Below are 9,989 nucleotides of genomic sequence, written 5' to 3'. Positions count from 1 at the left end.
TACGCGTCACTCTCACTCCTTATTTGGTAACCTGTGTGTGTATGTGAAACTTTCCCTCAATTGCATTGGCTCTAGCGGTTAAAAAGAGATCAAAATCGACCAAGGGGGGCCAGAGATATGGAAAATCCACCCAAATGACCCCAGAAGTGGGTTTTTTTGCTAAACCTCTCTAAAAAGGTCAAATGTCACTTGTTTTGCATCAATCTTGATACAGGGTACTTATTATATGTTGTACTTTGGATTCCTAAAGCTTTTAGTCTACCATCCCATCATTCAAGGGTGGTTTTCACTATAAGTAAAAAAGAATTTTTGGACGGACACTATCATTTACAGTTTTTTACTATGTTCAATCTGAATTTTCTTTCAAATAAGAAACATCTATATTGATTCTGACTTTTCTACATCCAACTCAAAGGTTTATCATTACTTTGAGAAAAAAGATTATTAATTTTCCCCTTTTAGAAGTGTAGTTATGGTCATTTGTTCTGGAAATTTCATTTTCGAGCCTGAGACTTGAAAAACAGGGATTGGGTTTAACAGGTTGATTTATAGTCACTGCTCATAAACCTTAAAATACAAAGTAAATGTTAATCTAAAACCATAGCAGCTGTTTGAATCCGCGCATGCATCTTGACAAAACAAGATACCCGCGATTTTGGACGACGGTTCAGTTAGGTTTGCACTTTGAAGGCTGTCGGAGGAGCTGCATGGCTGGAAAAATAAGTGTTGGGAAGTTATTGTCTCTCCGTTTAAGACTTATGATATATGTGTCTTTGTGCATAATAGCCTGATTCTTGTTTGCTTAAACCATGTTAACGTTTCTGTGCATTAGTTCACAAAGTTGAGAGATTATGTTTTAGATATTTACGTGCTGTTAGCTAGCTAACCTTAACTGTAAATTACCAGATAATTTTTTAAAAAACACTCGCATGCATCTAAAGAAGGTTCCACGTTTTATTTCACGTCTATAAAACTAAGGGCATAACAGTTAGAATAGCATTGTCAAAAGCAGAGGAGATGAAAAGTAATGTTAGCTGAGTTAGCGTTAGCCACAGTTTTCCAAAATTAGCTTTGTCAGGTTATGGTTACAATGGATACAGAAATGACTTGGCCAGAATATTTACAGTAAGTGAAAGTATTTTTTCTGCAGTTTGAGACCTGTGAGTTAGTGCATCACTAATTATAATCCAGTGATATAATAAATATTATTCTCAAATGAGCCATTCTGCATAATGAGTATACTTTTTACTTTAAGTATATTTTGATACCTGTAGTGATCACTAATTAACGGGGTTACATAATTCAATCCAGGAACTACAGGTTGGGGGTGTTGTTTCCGCCCGGACAGATATGTTGACGGTACCTCCGGGGTACCTACTGTGTGTGTTCCCCTTTCACTTTCTCTTCTCTTCTGCGGCTGCGACCCGACAGCATGTCAGTTTCTGCTCCCCAATAAAGTGAGATTTGCACCTCCGATGCACCGCCTCCGACTCCCTTCTCTCGGCACTACATTGGTGACCCTGACGTAAGTCTCGCGAAGGATCCGAGACTGAATCGAACACGGCAAAAAGCGCAGCTTTTCTCAAAATGCCGGGGATTTTTGGAGACCTCCGTTGCTGCCACGTGCGCACGGACTGAGGCTCGGTGCGCCCCACGGAATGGCTGGGATCGTCGCTCACCATTCCCGCTTCGTCTCGGCACTGGAGGGCAGCAAGCCTTCCTGCTATGACGGGACGATGCACGACCTGCTGGGTATGGAGGGACCCGACTTCTGCCTCGTGGAGCTGGTTCTTCGGGACATGCTGCATGTCCGGGCTGCGCTAGCTAACTCGGCTAGTGTTGAGCCCCGCGCTTTGGCCGAAGATGCTGGCCGGTTCCTCCTGGCCGCCCCGCGATTTACCCCCGAGGTGCTTGCCACTGCACGCTGCAGCACCTTCCCTGGTGGGGGCACGCCGCCTAGCAGAGGCTCCGGGGCCGACGACGACAGCGACTACCGGCCGTCGAGAGCGGCTGGCGACGTCTGCTAGCAACGGCTGACGATGACTAGCAGCTACCAGCGGCTATCGACATCCGACTGTTTTTTTTTGTTTTTGTTTTTTTTGTGGTGCCTGAGAGGAGGTTCGATCAAGTCTGGTCGGCCTCGCGTGGATCCTCTCGCTATTTCGCCCACCTGTTTTTGATCGTGGACGGGACGACCCTTTTTGAGCTTTTTCTGGTGCCTGAGAGGAGGTTTGACCATGTCTGGTCGGCATCGTGTGGACCCTCTCGCTGTTTCACCACCTCGACGGCGGCTTCGGACGTCGCCCATGCCTGCTTCGGCCCGTGGGTGACGCGCTTCTGGACCCCGTCTCGCCTCTTCCCTCGCCTCGGCGGTTTCGAACGTCACCCGTGCCTTCATCGGCCCGCGGGTGGCGCGCTTCGGGACCCTGCCTGGCCTCTCCTCTAACCGCGGCTCACGGTTCGCCTCGACGGCGCCCCGTCTGGCCTCTCCCCTGTCCACGTTTCCCTCCTCCCGGGGACACGGCTCCTTCCTCCCGAGGACTTCGTGCCCGCCGCCGCTGTGCCTTCGCCTGCGGCCGGGCAGCGCTCCTCCCTGCTGGGGACCACCGGGTTTTTCACGCCCGTCCCCACGTCGCAACACAGCGACCCTGCTTTCTGCGGCCCCCTGACGACGGCCCGTTCTGGCCCGCCCCCCACCCCCCGGTGGGGATGCCCTCGCCCTCGTTGGGGCCCCTACCCTCGCCTGCGGCCCCGTTACATGGCCCCGCCCTCCTCGGCCCCTGTGGTGCTTCCTCCCGGACGCGAGGATTGTGTCCATGGTTGAATTCTGGGGGGGCTTGTGTAGTGATCACTAATTAACGGGGTTACATAATTCAATCCAGGAACTACAGGTTGGGGGTATTGTTTCCGCCCCGACAGATATGTTGACGGTACCTCCGGGGTACCTGTGTGTTCCCCTTTCACTTTCTCTTCTCTTCTGCGGCTGCGACCCGACAGCATGTCAGTTTCTGCTCCCCAATAAAGTGAGATTTGCACCTCCGATGCACCGCCTCCGACTCCCTTCTCTCGGCACTACATACCAATACTTTTGAATTTTTACTTAAGTAAGGTTGTGAATGCATGATTTATTTGTAACAGAGTAAATACTCTGTTATAAATATACAATGTGGTATTGCTACTTTTACTTTAGTAAAATATCCACATACTTTTTCCACCAATTGTTTAATTTTTTTCTGATTCAAGCATTCTATTTTCAGTTGATTTTTCATTTCATTTTTCTTGTAAATTGTATGCAGGAGGACAGCCGCAGTGATGCAACTAAACACGTCCTGAAGATCCTGGTTGTCCATGGTGCCAATGGAGAGGATCCAGTGGATGCAGCCCTCCTGCTTGAAGGCAAAGAGATGACTCCGGGATGCGGCAGTACTGCCAAGGCATGCACGCTGCTTATGGGGCTGATTTATGCCTTAAAACCTGGCATACCCCCCAACACTGCACTACACTTTCGAGGTGTTCCAGAAACTTTTTCTCGGACTGGATGGGATTAAGCTGACCCCGAAAGTACAAGCTTTAAAGTTGAACCTGCTGTCTTAAAGACATGGCAAAAAACAATCTTGGATCGTACATCCCAACTGACTTCTTGATATGTACCTTCCACTGTCCTACATTGATGTTTACTTTAGCTGTTAATCAAAATGTTAAAATGCATTAAGGTTTTAATGGCATACTTAAAGTGCACCAATTCAGAGTGCCAGTTTAAATGTTGCAATTGCTCAGTTTCAGGGAGCTGTATGTTTTTATTGAAAGTTTAAAAAGCACCACTCCAAAACTATGTTGATGGAGTAGATTTGTCTTGTGGCAGTGATATTTTTATTTTATATTTTTGATAAGTTTATGTTGGTTAATAGTGATTGAATTGTTTTACAGAACAGCAGACCCATGGGTTAATATTCACTTATACTTTAATATTTCTTTCAATAGAGCAACAATTACCATTTGATACGATGCGTGGAAAAGGTAGGACCCAAATGCAGACTACAAAAAGAGGTAACAGGTCTAGAAACAAAAACGAGCTTTATTTACAAAGCTGATGAGCAAAAAACATGGCATGGATAACATGGGTAGCACAAGGAATATACATCACCAAAAAACGATCGTGACCAACATGGAGGGAGACAGGAAAAACCAACAATGAACCGACAGGGGAACACAGGGAAAGACAAGACTAAATACAGAGAGGGGTAATCACGGGACAAGAAACAGCTGGGTAAGGGAGGGAGAAACACAAGGGCAACAGGTGAACACAATGAGACAATCAGACACACCAGGGAAACAAAGGCCCAATCCCAAACCGCCCTCTACACCCTACCCCTACACACTACCCCTCCGTTTGCGCGTTCGCGCGGAGGGTCCGCCACATTAAGTGCTGTTCCAAACCAACGAGTGTGGAGGGGGAGTGGGCTATCAATTGATAGCCCACTCCCCCTCCACACCTCTCCACACTCGTTGGTTTGGAACAGCACTAATGTGGCGGACCCTCCGCGCAAACGCGCAAACGGAGGGGTAGGGTGTAGGGCGTGGTTTGGGATTGGGCCTAAAACAGGAAGGCAAACACAGGAAGTAGGACCAGACAAGACACAAGGAGGAAAACATTTCAAAATAAAAGGTGGAAAATGAAAACAACAATCCAAAACTTAACACACAAAACTCCAATCGTGACACCATTCCAGTCATGCTACTGTTACATTTTTTATTATGACTGCTGAGATTTTATTTTGTATTATGACTGCTGACATTGTGCTTATTGAGTATCCAGACTTAAAGGTTCAGTGTGTAGTATTTGGGGTTTTATATGTTATCTTTTAGCAAATATTCTATTTAATGTTGACAAAGTTTAATTGTATTGTATTTAAGTTGTGTGATTTGTGCTCAATGTATATTTAAATGCATAGATTATTACATTTTTTTAGGTAACATTTTTCAAAAGTAAATGAGTAACAATTACATAATTAAAGTGAGTAATATAACTTCAAACAAATTAGTAATTCAAAATGTGAAACAGAAAGAATATGATCAAATCTACTTATTTACTTCATAACAGTAACTATTACAGATATATAAGATGTACTTAATAATTTGATAACACTGATGTTCCTGTCCATGAAGAAAATAATTAGACTTTACTTAGTTAAAATAAATATAACGTGTAACCTGAACATTATTAAGTAAGTTGTACTTAATATCTTCACAAATGTTACGTCTGGTGATAAGTACATTTGACTTGATACTGGAAAGTAAGTTCTACTTGATATTACAGCAGTATAATATACTTAAAAAATGTGAGTGCAAATACTTACTAGGATTTAATCAAGTAGATCCTACAAGTCGTTTCTTTCAGTGTTGAGCCTGCAGAAGTTTAGATTCCTGACCCTTTTTCTTTTCTGGATGTGACTTCCAATCCCTACCATAAAACCACAATACAACACAATAACCAAATCATTCAGTAGCAGTCTGGTGAATAATTAAAAAACGTTTCCTGTCTCATAATATCAGCTAACATATAGCAACCAAAATTAATAAATGTTGATGTATTTGTTTTTAAAAGTTATGGGGCTCTAAAAATGGTATACTGTTGCTCAGAAAAAGCCAGTGCGAGTCTCAATCTGTGTCAAGATGAAGAAGAGTAGAAGGCCTGATATATATAATGTCAGTACTCACAGATAACATCTATAAAACTGCTTGCCACCATCAAGTGCAGCAAAAAGAAGTTTACTCTGAGATTTCATAGCATTCAGTACTAAAGCAAGCACCTAAAGGCGAGCTGGCCCCTCTTCAACACTCTGCTCTGGTTCCATGCTCTCATCACATGAATTGCTCAACAGCACTCTTTCATCTCTGTTGACTTGATCCAAAGAAAACAACATTACACTGCACTCTATGATTAAAGAATGTACATACCACTTCTACTTGGAACATAAACATAAAAAGCGCCTGTTTCAGATCATGATATCGGTACGTGTTGAATGTAAATGATCTGGAGTTATGAGCTGAACATATCATTTTGTTTAAATATCTGTACATTTTAGGGATGTAACGATACCAAAAACTCACGGTACGGTAATATCGCGATAACAAGTCCAGGGTACGATATTTATCGCGATATTGAAAAATAAATAAAGACATTTATTTATTTATTATTTGAAAAAATGTATCTGATTTGTACAGCATTTTAGTAGGATAGTAGTATTTTAAAGTGTAAAAAATATAATAATCAGACCCTGCAATAAAATAAATCAAGTTTCACTTTAGTTTTTCTCAAGTAACTCAACTCAAACTCACTAACTCAGCATCATCAGACAGGTTATTTTTTAGGAATATGAGCATGTCCACATTTCCAGGTAGAAACTGGGATGTTTGGGAATTTACAATATCCCCTGCTGTGGAAAAAACTCTCTTGCTTGGTACTGGTGTTGCTGGGACAGAGAGACATGCTTTGGCCATGGGTGACAGCAGTGGGTAAAACTGTGCATTGTCTCTCCACAACTTCAAAAACAATACAGTTTTTGCCAAGAAGGTGAGGCTTATTGACAGGGCGAGATATACATATACTGTTGGTACTTGTCAATGTCTCTGTAAATGTAGCCCTGTAAATACGATGTCCTTTTGTGTTATCTGTTGTTTTATGTTCATGTTGTAACCTACTTGCTGCCATGTTGGACAGGTTTCCCTTGAAAAAGAGATCGATGATCTCAATGGGATCACCTGGTTGAATAAAAACGTAATAAAAAATCGCGGTAGATTTTGTCAGTCTCACAACGGTATCGAGACATTTAATTTATCGCGATATTCGATATATCGTTACATCCCTAGTAAATGTGACAATATACTGTCGACCAATAGTCTGCTGCTGTTTATTACAGTCTCTGAGATAAGAAATACTAAGTTATAGGAGGAATTGTCACTGAAAATAACATTTATTCACACAGGGAGTAATAATACATGCATATCCAGCACTGAGAACTTCTATATCTTACCCAATGAAGTATTTATTTGTATTTTATATTATATTATATATATATATATATATTTATATTATTATATTATTTATAAAACGGACAAGTAAAATCAAGCAATCTGATTGGTTCTTAGCCGTGGTATACTGAGCGTATACCACGGGTAGAATTGTAAGTTACTTTTCACAACAAGTCAGTATCCCTCCGCGTCTGAGATAAACAGTATACAGTTAAGCTGGAACAAGAAAGCAGCGGAGAAGTAACGGGGCAGAAACCCTCCTTTTTACGCAACGGTCCAGACATAGACATCAAACGGCAAAAACATATTCAGTGTGCAGTTCCTTTGGCATTAGGGCAGGGATATTTAGATACTTTCCAAGGTTTGACATAATGAATTGTGCTACTTTTAAAGCAAGCAACGATGTTTTCAAATCTGTAATCAAAAAGGTCCGCAAAAACATTTAAGATTAACTTCGACCTCCGGGGGGGGGGTCTTACTATGGAGGAGTGGATTGAGGAGTGCCTATCTCCAGAACAAAAAGCACCTAAACGACGACATGTAGAGCTACGTGAAGAGCAGGTAGACCAACTGGAAAAGTATCACCATTCAAAAGCTTTCTGATGCGGGTCTTGAAACGAAGCAGAGAAATTATGACCGTTAGTGGCCACAGGTGCGAAAGCTCTCTCCAGAGCTACTGGAAGCCGAATCTCGGGGACCGGAGAAAGTGGAGCAATATTCTCGCCACGCCAAGCAACAGCCTAGAACAACCTCAACCTATACAAGTAACCACCTAAGCCATTCTACTGATGCTGGACAGTTTTTCAGTGAGTGCACAATAAACGGCAACATACAAATTAATGTAAATAAATAGCCAAATAATGGATCAACGCTCTCTGTTCGCTAGCTGTTGTTAGTGTTGTTGCATAGCAACCACCTCGCACTATGTTTTGTGCAGAAGGCAACGGAGGGACTATTTTATTTTGAACATCATTATTTAATAATAACAACTATTTCAATTAGAGTGTGTATTTTTCATTCATATTGCCACACTTGGTAACCGTTTTATAAAAGCAATAGCTCACTTCAGGCCGTGATATATGCTCATTATATCACAGTTAAGGGGGTTGTCGACCCTCCGCTTCGCGTCGGGCCGGACCACGCCCCTTAACTGTGATATAATGAGCATATACCACGGCCTGTCGTGAGCTATTGCTTAATTATTACATGGTTTAGTTGAATACTCGATTCTGATTGGTCAATTCAGAACACGTGACGTTGTTAATCCAGAACAGACAGACCGCTGTCAAGGATTTATTGACCGTTGTTAAGGACGCTCACATCTGCACAAAGAAGTCTGTTCGATTTAACTGTGTATACAGTTTTGGCCGAAAAGCAAACTGCATGCAGTTTGCTTTTCTAACTGACAAGACAAGAGCGACAAGCAAACAGCGGAGAAGTAACGGGCAGAAACCCTCCTTTTTACGCAGCGTCCAGACATAGACATCAAACGGCGACACATATTCAGTTGCCAGTTACTTTGGCATTAGGGCAGGGATATCTAGATACTTTCCAAGGTTTGACATAATGAATTGTGCTACTTTTAAAGCAAGCAACGATGTTTTCAAATCTGTAATCAAAAAGCTCCTCAAAAACGCTATCGAAGCAGTTCCTGCCGTTGCTACGTTAGTTCAAACAGTAACAACGAACTATTTTTCTTAGCGGATGCATGTCAATTTAAATCAATACATACAACTATTTTTTAAATCGCTTCGCGTCGGGCTCCTGATCAGCCTGTCGGTGTTCTTTTCCCCATAATGACCGCGTCGCTGCACATTATCCCTTACATATATATTAATATTTTTATTTAATTGAACAGGCCGAAATAATAAAAAAATCTGTAGTCAGTCGACAAAGGCAAGTTGTATGAGGAAAATGGCAGGCAACTTTCACTAGATTGATGGTTTAAGAACTTTTCTCAAGTTTAAGAGCTAACATATAATAGTCACACACTCTGTATATGTCTAAAGAAATACTGAGTAATTCTGAGGCAATATCTTAATGTTTTTCTTCAGGGATAATTATCGACCTACTTCTGTTCATTACAGTGATACAGTATTAGATAGTGTATTGTGAACTTGATTCACTGTGGGACCTGAATTGACACTTAGAATATACTTTTTCTTAAGACAAAAATAGCATCTAAATAAAAGTTAAGTTGTTTAACCTGACACACATATGCTGCAAATTAGATTAAATGAGGAAACATTTATACTGTGACATCTAAAGATTATAACAAAAAAAAGTTTGAGACCATATCATTAACCATAATCACATGCTGGTTTTTATTATCTTTATTTTTCAGTGGCCTTCAAAGTCATATACTGTAGATACAAAAAAGTTGTAAAAGCAATAACTTACATACATGTTTTCTACACTATCAATAGCCAATAGTCTGCAGATATTTTGACGTGTAAAAACAAAAATAAATTGCAAGTGTCATTTTTAACATTAATGATACCTGCATTATATATGTGGGGGCTGTGGCTCAGTGGAATAGTGCGTTAATCCAACCCAATTGCATTCAGCACGTCGTTGTGTCCCTGGGCAAGACACTTCACCTCAAATTGCTCCTGTGGGGACTGCCCACACTCCACAGTATCAAATGTATGTAAGTTGCTTTGGATAAAAGCATCTAACAAGTGACATAGTGTAATGTAATATATTCAGTCACAGAGTCTTGATATGATGAATGCTGGTTTACCTAAATGGTTCCTGGGACACATAATAAAGCTTATCCGTCATAAAGGAGTGTGTTTCATGCTAGATAACCTCTCTGCGGTGAAAAACATCCATGGTGTTAGTATAGTTTTGCAGCTGCCAGTCACCACTAGAAATTATTTTGGGAGTTTGCATGACTGACAAGGGTGCAGTTTTTATTAGTTTTTTCACAATTAAATCTATGCAACGAGTAATAT

Source organism: Trematomus bernacchii, unplaced genomic scaffold (genome assembly GCF_902827165.1).
Source record: "Trematomus bernacchii unplaced genomic scaffold, fTreBer1.1, whole genome shotgun sequence".
NCBI lineage: Eukaryota > Metazoa > Chordata > Actinopteri > Perciformes > Nototheniidae > Trematomus > Trematomus bernacchii.
This window is presented reverse-complemented; position numbering follows the sequence as displayed.